The sequence below is a fragment of the Emydura macquarii genome, unplaced genomic scaffold, assembly GCF_026122565.2.
Source record: "Emydura macquarii macquarii isolate MOO-44397 ecotype Brisbane River unplaced genomic scaffold, CSIRO-AGI_Emac_v2 contig_318, whole genome shotgun sequence".
NCBI classification, from domain to species: Eukaryota; Metazoa; Chordata; order Testudines; family Chelidae; genus Emydura; species Emydura macquarii.
This window is the reverse complement of record NW_027130455.1, coordinates 12377324-12393005: the sequence shown is the minus strand read 5'-3', so window position 1 is coordinate 12393005 and position 15682 is coordinate 12377324. Positions and strand designations below refer to the sequence as shown.

General features: G+C 41.1%; 1 long non-coding RNA gene across 2 annotated transcripts in view; it reads right to left on the bottom strand.

Annotated features, from left to right (window-relative positions):
* Positions 1 to 866: 866 nt before the first annotated feature.
* LOC137166762 (uncharacterized) overlaps positions 867 to 15682 on the bottom strand; it is a 38776-nt gene continuing 23960 nt past the window's right edge. For both annotated transcript variants that reach the window (XR_010923805.1, XR_010923804.1), the window contains exons 3-4: positions 3145 to 3336; positions 867 to 1748 (exon numbers count right to left, since the gene is read on the bottom strand). This is a non-coding gene — a long non-coding RNA (uncharacterized lncRNA). The remainder of the gene's footprint in view (positions 1749 to 3144; positions 3337 to 15682) is intronic.

Below are 15682 nucleotides of genomic sequence, written 5' to 3'. Positions count from 1 at the left end.
TTGGCTAGACTTGTAGACCCTGTTCCTAGCTTTGGCGGGCTGTAAATGATAATGATGATGACTTACACTTATGCCTCTTAAAGTGAAGAATGAGTATGTAGATAAGGATATTCCAGTCAAACTGACAAAATAATCTCTCCTGCACTGTGAGATCTGAATGGTATCAGTCTTTGTTGGTTGGTAGATTTTATCATTATCTTACAAGTTCTGTTCAAAGTATTACATTAACCCTGAAATGCAAATGTATGATGCCCCAAGCATGCTGATATCAAAACATAAGCACAGTCTGGTTTACTCCTTTTATAGATTCATATAACATATTCATTCATATAATTTATCGGTGTCATTTGGTATTATCATTGTTATCATTCAACCCAACAAAACAGCCATTGAGGTTGCCACTGACCTCTGAACCTGTGTCTTAACAATAAGGTCAATATTTCTTGCTCCAGACCACAGCTATTGTTCCACATGTAGGCTATTCATTACCATGAATTCTGTTACCTTCCAAGTCAACAGATCAGAGATCCCAGCTGGCAGATTGTAATGAGAATTCAGTCCTATTTCCCTCCTAGATCAGACTCAGATCTTGTGGTGGAAGTAAATAAAAGTTGGTACCTAAGTGTAGTACATAAGGAAGGAAAAAGGAGACAGAAGAGCAAAGACAATACACTACATAAAATCACTCTAGGTTGTATTAAAATAAATTACAATGATCTCAAATTAACAACTTTCAAATTTCTTTTTAATATCACATTAGTGGTTAGTGAAAGAAATAGGTTGTTAATCTGCCCCCATTGGAAGTCAGGTGAGTTTTGCTATTGACTTCAATATTTTATACTAAGAACTTCATTTTTCCCCTGTTTAAAAATAAATCTTGGCAAAAATGCAGGTGTAAGTTTTCATGCCTACACACTAACATCTCTTCTTCAGTTATAGAGAGCACATTTCAAATTCCTCTGGCAGATCATTGGTGTAAGAAACAAATATTTGATGAGCAGAAGTAGGTAATTCTAGCTCCTTACCCATTTTACTCAATGGTCTCCTTGCTGAGCCTGCTTACCAAGGTCTCCAGTTGTTATGGGGGTGTGTGTGTTTGTGAGAAGAATTTGCTTTAATTTTTTAACAGTTTATTTTAATGCCACAAAATGAGATACAGAACATTTAATCAGGCTACATAAAAGTGAATGTCATGAAAACACATCAGAGAACCAAAGTGTACAATTCCATTTCCTCCCCCATCTCCTTGTGAACCCCATAGCTGTGACCTCTTCATTTTTAATAACCCTGTTCTTAGGAGCCAAGCCTTTTCAGTGTTATGCAAAGCATTTTCTCGGTGCTGAGATGACGTATAGGGAATAACTCCAGCCCATTACTACAGCACTTATTCCATTACAGACCTTACAAACAATTTCAGGTCCTAAGTATGAATAGAAGCAGCTATTACATACCAACAAGACTCACCGTTGATAAGGTTTCTGCGTCCCCTAGAATAGCCTATGTACTTATGGTTATTACCACTAGCTCTGAGAATCAATTTATTTAATGAAGACTTTGGCACCCCATAATAACAGAATCTTAACTAACGTTCTGCTTTATAACCAACAATCAATAACTGCAAGTTAAATGCCAACAGTTGCTTCTCAGGATAAAATTGGTGTGTTCATTTATTCAGTTTTCTGTTTCATCACAGCCACCTATTGGTGAGTTTAGTGCAGCGTTATATCAGAAAGTGTGTTATCTTCAACCTGAGTGAAAGGAAAGGATGTATATAAGAAATTTGCAAGTGTTAACCAATTTACTCAGTGCAGCAGGCTTCCTTCCATTTGGCTTTGTTGATCCCTCCTAGTTGCACATTACATCAGAAGAACACTGACAAGATACCAAACTGATAACGAAAATAAACAAAGGGAAAGTGAGAAATAGTTTGAAAGGTCTCTCAGGTGAAACAGATTACTCAGTAGGTACAGACATTTTTAACTACTGGTATATCATCATTTCTGGAGCAAATCTCTCCTGAAAACAGCCATGTCTCTGCCATTTAAAGAGAGAAGTATGTAATCACAACACACAAATAACTCCTAGTACCACACATCTTTAGAAAAATCAGAGCAGCAGGGCAGTTAAGTGATGTAGTACAACATTGTATTATTTACTGAATTAAAGCAGAAATTTTATCTTCATTACTCTTCTTATAAATCCTTGTAATTAAAACGTTGCAAAACCTTGTCCTTAAACAGTCCTGTAACCTCCAAGGAGAAGACACGAGCAGGGCCATTTTAAGACCTTTGTAGGCCGCCTGACCGAAATAACTGATTTGATTTTAAGCTATTAATAAATAGTTTTTAAAATAAAAATAAAAAATTATACATAGAAAATTTTTTTGTAGGCCCTGAAAGTTTTGTAGGCCCTAGGCACTGTGCCTGTTGTGTCTAATGGATAATACGGCCCTGGCCACCAGAGAGACTTGGGTCTGAACCTACTAACACCAGCATAAATCAGGAGTAATGCTTTTGGAGTTAGCAGATCATATACTCAGTTGGTGTAAATCAGTATAGACTATGCTGATTTACACCATCTAAAGAACTAGTCCAATGGAGTAATACTATACATCTAAATTAATCCAGTCAATATCAATAAAGCATTTTTCTTGTGTGTGTGTGTATTTATTATGGAAAACCTCAAAACAAGATCAGAGGAAATTTACACACAAAACCAATATTAATTAAAATAGCAGTAATGTGCACACTGATAAAAGCCAGTTAATCCAGTTCAAACACTGTATCTGTCATTAAGCCACAAACGAAGAATACTTGTGTTCATATATTCCTGCTGAGCTGCTGCTGCTGCTGCTAATGCAATCCAGGATTCTGCTTGCATGTGTACAGTTGTACAACTGAGGTCAAGAAATTTTCTAAAGTATTTTTTATTATTGGCAGAGCTGCTTAGCACTGTCTTTCGTTGTTTACCTAACATTTTTTCCATTATAGAGACCATCTTGAATTACTTATAACTTTGCCAAAATGTAATTGTTTGGGCTGAAATTTCCCATGCTGAGTGTCTGCCTCAGGTTTTGAAATGTTTTACTTAAAATGGTTCTGCTGCTTCTGAGAACGAGTTTAGGTGTTCTGGTAGATTGCTTACCAACAGAGGGCACTGCAGCATGATCGTATGCTTATGCACAGGGTAATGTCTAGGAATGGAGAGAACGCTCCTTTTATAAAGTGCTTGATGAGAGAGGACAGTATATGTGGAGGAAGGAATAAAGCCTGAATGTTGCACTGTCTTGGCCTTCTCTTTTTATGCCGGAACATGGTGTCAAAAGTGTGTTGACTCCTGGAGGTATATGAAACAGAAAGTAAGACTATTGCAAAAAAACCAAACAAACAATAAACAAAGAAACAAGAATAACTGTGACAACATACCAGATTCCTATCCCTGAGCAGATGGACATGTCACATGAAAGGTTATGTGTCTAGCAACTGGACAATCTTTAGATGACACTGGAAAAACTATGACATTGCAGTGGAGATGGATAAAAAGGAAAACAAAATAAGAGGAGCAACACTATTAGCTATAATGGGAAAAGGCTGCCACATGCTCCAACAGCAGCTGGATATGTCAGAAACAGACCCGAAGGGCCCATGTAAAATCCTAGAAGTGTTCCAGAAGTATTTTGAAGGCACAAAAAATGTCCTATATAAAAAGGTATCTTTTCCACAATTGTGATCAAGAATATGGAGAAACAAGAGATTAATATATTGTCAAACTGTGCAAAATGGCTGATTCATGCGATTATCAAATCTTAAAAGATGAATGAGTTCTTGGTAGACTAGCACTAGGGATAAAAGATACAAAAGCTCAAATGAGAATGTTCAGAGAGCCTTCACCAATGTTTCCAGGAGCTGTAGACATATGCAGAGCTAGCAAACAAGCTCACATCCAAACAAAGAGAGTAAGTGGAGGAGACACAGAGATAATTCACCTAGCACAGGGAAAGCGGCAAAAAGCAAAGAAAATAAATGGCAAGCTATTTGTGACTTTGGCTGCTGGATGGGCTACAATGAGATGGCTTATTCAGGGGAAATTGCAAAGAATGGGGAAGGTAATCCCCCAAAACTGGTGTTTTTTCTAATAATTAGATTCACCAAGCCAGCAATAAAACAGCTTCTAGATACCTTACTGGTTACCCAGAAGTCAAAAATACATTTCCCTTGTGACAACCCAGCCTTGGGCTCTCACCCAGACAGCCAAGTCAAATATGATGAGGATTACTGAAAATCTTGTTAATCATATAAAAAAGTTCTACCAATCCCAAAGAAGTGGACACATTAGGTCAATGAATATTTCAGGTCTTATCTAAATACATGCTTACAACTAATTCTTAAAAAATTATTCTTAAATTAAAAAAAAATTCTTAAATTCTAATTTAAAAAAAAAGGGGGGGGGGGAGGGCAGGGGCCAGGGAAGAGAGAGTGTTGGTTAAAAGATCATTATACATGCAGATATGAATAAAGTCCATAGGACAGTTTCATAGTAGAGATGTTGAGTTGCAAAAGTTCCTTCCAGGATCAATTCATAGGCTAAAATCCAATAGCTGATCCTTATGCAGAATCTGTATAATTTCCTCCATGAGAAATAGCAGGGTGATCCAGACAAGAGCTGGTGACCTCGATCTTATGATTCAAGCTTCCCTTGTCAACACTTAAGCAGATCTGAGATGATACATAATCAAGGCCCTAGTATCCTTTTATAGTTTTCAGGCTTATCGATATCTTCTCGACAGCAGGTATTTCTTGGGTGAACCATAAGTAATATACTGTGACTTTGAAGTGAAATCCGATTTCCTATGTATACACAGGTAATTAGTTGCATTGATTAGCATAAGGTCATTATCCATTCAAAGCTAGTTTACTATAAATTTCAAAGAGAAATAAAGACAATGATATTATTACATCCAAGTTTCATCTAAATGTTAATATTCCCTTTTGATCTCTGAATCAATAGAAATAGTAATATACAGGAATAATCAGGTTACATTGTTAACTTCTAACAAGATTATGGGTAAACACAGGCCAATATAATTAGTATTTATTTCTAATTCTAACAATATAGCCTTGCATTTCAAACACTCAGGTCTATTAATACAGCTTGGCTAATTATCTACAAGGAATGGCCTGTATTACCATTTCAATACTTTTCTAATAAGTCTTTAAAGGTTGAATTTGGGTCATTCAGCCTGCTAATTGCTTAACCCTTTCTGGCTCAGTGTCATACAATGAATGGAGAAACTCTCTCACAGAGGACCTTAATAGCAGTCCAGTACAATGCTTGATGTCAAGATGTGAGTGTACTTTGGTGCCTCTATTCCCAGCATTACTAAAAACAGCAATGGTGGAAAAAGTGGCAGATGAAAAGGAAGAGAGGCATTCAAAGGCTAAAGCCTATTGCAGCCAATAAGCTAAAGACTTCCCAAAATTACAACCCAGAGAACCCTGTCAGGACCAAATTATTTCCTCAGCACAAATCCTGTTCTTGAAAGCAAGCTCCATGTGTTGTACATATAAATCCTTGTTCATATGACATAGCAGTGGATGGTCGTATATTTCATTGAAACTGCAAATACATTTACCCACTACAAACACATGATATAAACATGGATGTGGAAGATGGTGAAATAGGTATTCCACTGAGACTTCATCAGTACGGCACAAACAGCACAGTGACCATTGAGCACCTGATAGATATGGAACAGATCCTCAAAATACCACTCCCAATGGAAGAATCAAGTTCAAGACAGTCTCCTGTCATCACAAGAAATACTCATGCTCACTCCAACATCAAACCACCTGCAAGGCTTTGTACAATAATAAGACATGAACTCCCCCTCCTGCCCAAACCCTAAGCCTTAGTTACCAAGAAAGTTAAAAATTAGTAAAAAACAAAAACAAAAATTGGTATTAAGTTATATGTATGATGATATAGACGTTAAGAGAGTACAATAGAATGTTAAATATGTAAGCAGGTAATGGTATTCATGTTTAATTTTATTGTCTCACACAAATGTGATAAGAGGGAAATTATGACAGATAGCTTCCCAATAGGGGGTGTTTTCACATGATAGTATGCTTACGATAGGGCAATATCTAGGAACATAGAGAACTCTACTTTCAGGATGTGCTTGATGAGAGAGGATTGTGTCTGAAGAGGAAGAAATAAAGCCTGAATGTTGCACTCTCTTGACTCTCTTTCTTCTTATGCTTGAACCCTAAACACTAGGGAAAAACTGTTTTGCCCCGTAAAAAAAATAAATAAATCAAGTTAGAAGCCTCAGTAGAGACTTGTTAGAGTTTGGCAGCTAAATTCTCTGATGATTCCATCTGCACTGAGCATGCATCATCGCAGGGATGCAGGGACTGAGCAGGATTTTCCCTGCAGTTGCTTCTCTGGGCAACCAGGGTTTCCTGTCTCTCCTGTGCTCCTCTTGCTGGCATCCAGGAGAAGGAAACAACCTCACTGGAAGCAGAGGGGAAAGGAGCCAGTTGGGAGACAGATTTGCAAGAGCCAGCAGGGTGGATAGGTGCAGAGGTGATGGGGATGGAAACCAGGAGATGGGGGGGATAAGCCCAAAAGTGGAGGGGCAGGAATCAGGGAGGGGTGTGGATAGGCCTAGAGGGGCGGGAGGAGTAGGTCTGGCTTGACATGAGTAATTGGAGGTGGGTGAGGCTGCATTTTTTGGGAGACACAATTATGGAGGTAAATGGATCAGCAGGCTGGAACCAGAATGTCTGTACTAGCTAAGACAAGGGGGGGACCATTTACAATGAACTAGATAACAATGCATAAGATAATTTGGGAACATAAAGATGAGGTAAAGAGTAAGTCGTGCGTGGACAGAACATGCTGTACAGGGATTGGTTCCTATAAAGTGCCAAGCCAAACCCAAAATATGGGATGGAATGGATAGTAAGTGCAACCTAAAGTTTAAATGTATATAAAGGAAGAGGTCTGCTGTGGAACTCTGGATGTATGGTATACCTTATACCCACCCCCTACAATTGATTCTGATAAACTCAGAGTAGCTTTTCTGTATGCCAAATAAAGGGACGTGAGTGATGAGACTGGAATGAGACCGTATGACACTGTATATGTCCAAAGCACAGCTCCAGCTGAGTAAAGCTGCAATTGTGAGTGCACAGCACTTCCGCAAATCAAAACCCAGGCTATCGAGTTGAGCATCCAGAAAATGAGGAACACGCAATTACTGACCACCTTGAAAAGTTTGGTTTCAGTGACTTGTCTGTCATCACCAGGATCTCTGAACCAAGGACGGAATCCAGTTCTCCAGGATAGTATTGAACTGCCATAACCATGAAACCATCCTCTCTCTTCCTGCAGTTCCCTGCTTCTTTCACTAGTCACTGAACACTAAATTCACTATTAAAAACAAAGATTTGATTTTTGATTGTTCCAGGGCACTTCTCAGCTGTTAAGTTTTTCTTTTTTTTTCAGGGTTAAGTTTCTCCTATTTGGGTTTTATTACTGAAATTTTATAACTAAGATTAAGATTTTGTCATGGTTACTTTGAGTAAAAGCCACGGACAGATCACAGACAATTCAAAAAAATTCACAGAAGCCGTGACCTGTCTGCAACTGCTACTAAAAATAATGGGCGGGAGGGACTGACCAAAGGCCTGAGTGGGAGGATGAGAGCCTTAGCCCCACTGAGGGGGGGAAGGGTGCAGCAATCACAAGGAGCGACTCTGGGTCCCCCACTGAGCTCTGTGGCTCCCTTCTCCGGGGTCCCCTGTGGTGGCTTGGGCCTCCAGCCCACCCTGGCCATGGGTGATGTCTCTGGTCCGCTGCTGAGGCTGATACCCCACAGCCCAAAGTGGGTCAGGGCTGCAGGGTCCCCAGTGGAGGCTGGGAGCTGTGGGGGCCAATGGGGCTCTGGGGTTTCCCCCACCGCCTGCCATGAGGCTTGGGGCTCCAGGGTCCCCTCACTGCTGCCCCAGCTCATAGCTGTGGGGCTGTCTGTGGCAGCTCGGAACCAGGGGTCCCCACTGCCCAGGCCAGCAGACAGCAGCAGACTGCTGCCAGCAACAGCTCAGAGCTGCGGGCCCCATGCAGCGGCTGAGAGCGGCCCCCCCCCCCCCTCCCCACACACACACACACACACACACACACTCCCCCCTGCCAGCTCTGGGATCCTCGCCGCCTGTTGTGGCTGAGGGCTCTGGGGTCCCTGAAGAGGATAATTTCACACAGGTCTCTGGAAGTCACGGAATCTGTGACTTTCTTGACCTCCGTGACAAGATCTCATCCTTATTTCTAACTAAAGAATGAAAACAATTCTGGAAAGAGAAAAAGGAAAAATATAACCCAGAGAAGAAAGAAAATATACAATTCCTTTACCCTAGTGAATGTGTTGATAAACAGTTGCATGTTATTTTGCATACCAGCTGCTCCAACTAGAATAAAACTCTTCAGTGTCTTAAAATTAGCCAAACTTCTCCCACTTTTGATCAGACATTCAAAACAAAAAAAAGTTGATTTCCCCCACCCACTCTCCTTTCCCTAACATCTTGAGGGATTATTGACAATAGCTAGGCATGCATTTTGAAGCCCAGGTGAATCATATCTAGCGTGTATCACTCACTGCTGAGCAATAGCTAAGGAATTAGGAGTTAAGGAGGTTGTGTGTAGGTGGCCACTGTATACATAATTTTAAATATTGTAGCTTTTCATAGAATCCCTCAGGGTCAACTCTGGTGTTTTGGCAGAGTTGAGGGAGGCGATGTTCCTGCCTTCTGGACTATTTTTTTACTCCTGGGTGAATGAACTGAAAAATCCATCTCTCCCTGTAAGAAAATGATTTTTTTTATTCATTGTGGGAAAGTGAGTGTTACATGGGGAAAAATATGTGTTTCACATTCTCTCCACATGATGAATTTGAGCTTTACGTGGAGATTAACCAAAAATACCCATGAAAAGGGCTTTGGTTTTTATATTGAGTTTCCACAGGAGACGCCCAGACTTGTTTGTTTGAAATAAACAACATAAAAAGAGACCCTGTGCCCACGCCCTTGTGCAGTGCAATTGAAGGTTGGATCAACATTTCCATTCTAAAATCTGATTTTCATGATTTGCTTTAAAAATTTCCTCCAGACGTGAACCTGACCTGTAATATTTTGTAATTCATCCCAGTCTTTCATCTGAGGAGCTCAAAGTGCTTGGGGGAGATTAATCAATTAAGCCTCACAACACCCTTTTGGGAAGAAAACAGCAGAACAATTCTATCAAGAGGGAAACTGAGGCACTGAGGTGTTAGTGTCTTGCCTAAGGTCCAATGATTGCAATTACTGGAGCTGAGATTTGGCCAGAATTTTGCGGTTAATCCTCCGTTATTGTTTTATTTTCCAACAATTGCCTTGGAATCTTTCATACCCAAGAGTAGGCAAGTAAGACCTGGGTTTTCACCTTTTACCCAAAAGGAGGTGCCTCCAGCAGCATAGCAGCCCCAGGGGCATTGGTTCAGCACTTTCTGCAACACTTCAGTGTTCTTTGAACATCTCTCATCCAAATACTGAGCTACCCTGAATCTGCTTCAGCGGTGATATCTTGTAGGCTCACAATACAAGGCAGCAGAGCTGCACTGCCGGTGAAAATCTAATTCAGGTAACAAGAGAAAGGAGCGTAAAGGGCTCAATATTTTTCTGATCATCTCTGCCCAGACGAGGACTAGTGGTTGAATCGGGGGAATATGGGAGGTCAGTATGCATCGGGAGCGCACTGGAGGGAACGCTTAACCAATCACTTTCTGCATCACGGCATGTCTGGCGCAAGCCGATTATTATTATTTGTACTGCAGTAGTGCCCCTTGTGATCTGTAAAAACATAGACTAAAAGGTGGTCCCTGCCCCCCAAAAACTTACAATCTCATTTAAGACAAGATGCACAAGTGGGGATAGCAATGAAATGGAAGGAATAGGAGAGGGAAGACACGTGATAGAAGTATGTGGTAACATCGGCCCACTACCTACAGAACTAGATGGTTTCTAGTCAAATAATTTAAAAAATGATAAGAGACAAACATGCAGTAAATGAAATGGAGCTCAGAAGTCTCCATTGGCCAGTGACCTACCGGTTATCAGCTGGCAGTCTCCTGTAAACTTCATGGTACAAGCGGGCCTTGAAGAGGGCTCTGAAAAAAGGACAGGATGATGGTTCTTGGGGCACCCAGGGCTGGGAGTCACCCTGTTACCCTCTCCTCCCCCAGTGTGAGGGAGTCTTTCTTGTGGGCCTTTCAGCCACTCAAGCCCTCTCCTCTGGGCTACGCCAGCCCTAGCTTCGCCTTGTGGATTAACAATAGGTGCACCCCAATCCCCAAGTCCCTTTGAATTGCTTGCTTGTGATATCCAGCCTCTGACACTGGCTACTCACAGAAATTCCTGACCCTCTGCATCCAAGGGTGCAGTGTACCCCAATTTAACATTAAACCTCCGTTTCTGTAAACCACACAGCATTTGTGAGCACTTAGAATACAACAAAAGTAGGTTTAGTTCAGTGAGAATAAAGATTTAACTAGAGACTAGAGAAACAAGGGAAACAAATGATTACAACAGAAAACAAGAATCATAAAACATGAACCTGGGTCTACACTTATCAGTTGCTACCTTTCCTGGCTAATAAGTAGGTTCTACCCCAAAAGTTCAGTGATTTGCAGAGCTGGCTGGTTTCACAAGAACCAGAATCCAATAATTCAGGAAAGCCCACCCAATTCCCAAAGGGTTTCCTCGGTGAATGGATCCAGAGTGCATCTCCCTCCTCTGTGTAATACTGAAAACAGCCTTTTGTTCCTATTCACACCCAGGGAGAACCCCTGCCTGTTGTAATATTTCTTTTTCACCTACATTAGGGTTCCATTGATCGGTGGTGCCTCTGATGGTTTCCATTGATAATTTTGGGAGGGAGCAAGGCTGATCAGTTGAGTCTTGCACTATCTCACGAGCTGATTAGGGAGGAATGACAACTTCTTGCTCGGAAAGGCCATCCCTGAGGCCCATTACCTCCTGGTAATTAATTTCTACTCCAAGTCCATAAAGCAGACTTTCAGTGTAAATACATTGTCCCTTAAATATCACCCATACATACATCTTGTAATGATTATGAGTCTTGACAAGTTACGAGCTTTCTGTCGATGCCTTACATTATATCCTTTATGGATAAATATCCTGCAAGATATGTGTTTGGTGTATTGAGTTTGTCAGTTCTGAGGTAAGAACTGTTTACAAAGAGCAGGGGACCCTTTGCCAAGGGCTCTTTGTGGCATAGATACGATAGTGACTTTCCAAACCATTCGAGGGAGGCTATTCTATGTTTACAGGGTGGCATGGAAGAAAGAGCAACAATGGTTATGGGAGAAGCAGACAAACAGTGGAAGAAGCAAGGGCAATGCAACTAGATTGTATCAGTTACTCTTTCCTTGAGCCCTCAGGTTCACAAAATTAAAGCAAATCGGACATGAAACTGTTTGTAAACTAGGAACCACAAGAAAGGATCATTGGAGGATATTGGACGTTGTAAATATAGAACTAAATATAGGTTTTTGACTGAACTGCAACAGATTGCCAGACAAACTTCGTCATCGCTGGGTATGTTCAGCCACTATAGAGGAATGTGATCCACTGGGTGACTCTTAAGATGCTGACCCTGCTCTGTTTAAGTCGAAAAGAAGACTCTAGGCCTGGATGTTTATTTAACAGGTGTGTGTGCACTAACCACATGATGCTTGGAGTCCGCAATGCAAAATGCCGTAGCAGCAATAATTATACCTGCCCTTACCCGGATCAAGGCTAAAATATGGATATTTTGGGAGCCTTAAGTATCCCCTGTGGAAACTGTGCACAATGGGCTTTTGTGCACCTGCCATGCATCACAGCCTGGCATCACATCTCAGTGCTTTAACTAACGAATGGCTACTAGCCAGGAATGGAGATTGTGAAGTTACAACATGCCTTGAGTAACAGACAGAACATGGCTGCACTTTCTCAGAAGCAGACAAGGGAATAAATTGTGACTGAGTCATGGTTCAGTCCCTGCTTCTCCTTTGCTCCAGGAGAAAAATAAGTTGTCAGGCTCAACCTGATGCAGCTTACTTACCCATCTGAGTCAACCCAGCTGCATTGGCCAGCACATTGAGGGGGGCACTAAAGATCCAAGACCCAACCCAATCTGCCTGGGACAGGGACTAGCAGCCTGTGACAGCTTTTCTCCCCTGTGCACAGACTGGTAATGTGGATAAGCCATACAAGGGAATGAAGGGCTCTCTTACACACCCCTTACCCTCCTCCATAGGTTCTAAAGGGGGCTCACAGTTGCCCCCCTTTGGCTGGAAGAAGGGGCAGGAGAGACAGTTTTGAATTTGTGGCATTCTTGATTTGCCAGCCTAAGGAGCTGGGACAGGCTAATGATTTTTCCACGTAGCAGGACCCAGCCATTAAGCTACATCACTGGGAGGGCTCAGGGGATGTTTGTTCAAAGGGATGACTAATTATGGAAGAAGATCAGACCTAAAAAAAAAAGTTCTTAAAGATCTAAAGTCATGGCAACGGACGGGCTAAAGGAACAAATATCCATTGCGAGCTATGGATGACATCACAGACCCTGAAGATTTTTTTTTCTTATTTCACTGGTGCTAAAATAAAACCCCTGAAATCCCCTTACATTTTGAACTAGGTAAAGTTTATTTTATCTTTTTAAACCTACTTGACACTAAGGGCTATTGGATCAAGATCTACAAACATACTAGTGCAAAATGCGGCTTAGTTAGATCATGTCGCCCTCAAAAACGATAAATGCCTATTTACTAACAGCTATTAGAATTGTGCTTAGCTCAAGTGATTTGGTTGTGATGGCCTCAGCTTTGATCTCCTCTAAAGATCATGGGATCAACATATTTGCAATTATGGATCATTTCACCGGCTTCATCTCCTTTAATTATGCATCATCACATTATTCCCATGCTACGAATATACACCTGTAAAAGGTTACACCTGTTAAAAGAATGCATTATAAAGGAGGTCAGACTAGATGATCACAATGGTCCCTTCTAGCCTTGGGAGCCCGAAAGGGTATTAACTGCTACTACAGCTATCTACCAACCAAATATTTTTAAGCCTCCCTTTTATAAACAATTTTATCAATAAAATTTTATAAATTAAAATCCCCCAGATGTCAGTAAGTTTGGAAATGCTCTGTTAGGTGTGGAGCCAATTTCCCCACTGTTTTATTTGTTTTTCTCCATGTCGGGGCAGGGTGTGGGTAAACTGGCTTTTATAACAGGAAGAATGTTTCATCTTTAACTATGAAGAGACGACAATGTAGAACACATATGGACCCTAGCAAGCTATGCAACAGAGAGAATTCTAACTCAGAGGAGGGTGCAGAGTCCAACACTGCTTTAATCACAAGGGGAGAAAGTTTCCCAATTTGCATATGTTCAGTGCCTGTACCATTCTGACGATGGTAGATATGTTGCATGAATAAGCACGTCTTACATATAAACTATTGAGAGGCCCCAAACCCTTCATCTGTTTTCTATCGAGCACTCACAAATAAAATGGATAGTAAGTTTGAAGTTTAATTTATTACTAAGGCAGCTGTTTTTAAAAAACCCTATGATTTAATACATTTATATTTAACTTGGCAGTTTTTACAGTCTCTCTCCAGGATTAGTGCTTGAATGACTTAAAATATGAACTGACCATACCTATATTTGTAATTTATTCTGCCTGTCTAAGGCACTTATATGTCCCTCTCTTACTGTAGTACTGCAGCACCTCACAATCTTTAATATATTTATTCCCAACATGCCTGTGAGATAATGGAGTATTGTTATTCCCACTTTACAAAGGAGGAACTGCAGCACATACAGACTAAGTGACTTTCTCCAGGTCACACAGGAAGTCTGTGGCAGAGCAGAAAATAGAAACTAGGTCGCAGGCTAGCGCCCTGACCATTGGACCATCCTTCCTCTTTAGCTTTTCATATGTTCTTTGGAGCAGGGATTGTCTTTTTGTTATGTGTTTGCACAATGCCTATTACAGAGGGGCTCCCAGGTGCTACCTCAACACAAATAAATAACAATAATCAGCGTAGTATTATATAAAAGCCTAGATGGATAGCTTGTGGGGAAGGGTACTGCTCAAAATGAGCGAGGACAGCACGTTCAGAGCCTCTCATTGTACAATATACACTTTCACTGTCAGGGGTTAAAGATGTGCTGCATTTTACAACATGGCAAATGCATGTGGCCATGATCAGACAGACATGAACTTTCAAACTGCATCTTTTGAAGATACACATGAAAACACAGTGAACTGTTTTGACCATAACCCTGCAGCAGTATTAACGCTAGTCCATACATAAGGTCAGAGTGATCCCCGATACAGCTGTTGGCTAGGCTTGATCATCTGCAAAATTACTACACAGAAAATTGCAGACTGTAGCCTAATAATAAAAGAAGTTAACAAGACTTGTCCAGTGGGGATGATTTATGCTGATTCCATTTAAAAGGACTTGCAGCTATTCTGAGGCCAATAAATATCTGCAGTTACCTGCCCGTGGCCCATCTCTGAGATGTTCATTAATCACACATCACAAAGGCAATGTTTGAGAAGTGAGTTTGTCTAGACACACTGTGGACATAAAGGGCAGAGGCAGGTTTGGCTTGCCATGCCTACACCCATCAATTCCACACTTACGTCAGTGTCACTTTTATTTGTACAAGATTAGTTTTGACATGTCACTCTTGTTTCTAAAGGCGTTTTCACTTTTAAGTCTAATGAAGGCGGATGCCTTTGGCATTTTTTTTATTTGTAGTTACTCTACTTTGACTGATGGACAAGAGCCACATTTGAACAGTTCTCTCGGATTTCACATGGATGGGCAGAGTACAAGAATCTAGCTCGAGATAAATAGGGCCTACCCTATTTGACTTTGATGGTGCATGATCACTCTTTTCATTTGCATTCATTTCACTTAAGTCTGAAACCCGATCATTCCTCCACAACACATGCAAACAGACAAAGTTCCTGCCCTGAAAATTCAGGTCAGAATCCTGCAACTGGCTTTCCACAGGTGAAACCTTGCATGCTTCATGAAACCAGTTGTGGGATCAGGGTCCTAGGCAGAAATGATCCACTGGGCCACAGTTCAGACCAAGAGGCCTGGAGACACCGTTTTGGGGGAGGAAAGCGTCACAAAAAGGAGTGGGTTTTGAAGAGTGGTTTGGAGGAAAAGACGGTAGGGTGCTGGAGACTTGGGATGCTTTCAATAATAAAGAGAGGAGCTCAGGATCTGACAGTACTGATCCTGGAGATGAAGAGCAGTGCTCTGAGGGGACTATTGACTAAAAACAGCTAGAGTACAGCTGTAAAATCAGCACTAAGTAGTGATGAGTCTCCTTGGTAACCCATAGTTTCTTCTCTTTTTCTACTGAACTCTCAGAAATTTCAAAGTGGAAATTTTCTCTGAGGCCTCTAAAGCTTGTCTTGAAACTGTTAGTTCAGGGGTTGTCTGATGTCATCCAGGTTGCATTATACAACACTGAACTTATCAAGTTAACCTGTAAGCATGAACAGTGGCTGTGCAGCACTATACAAATCACTCCACCTATGGG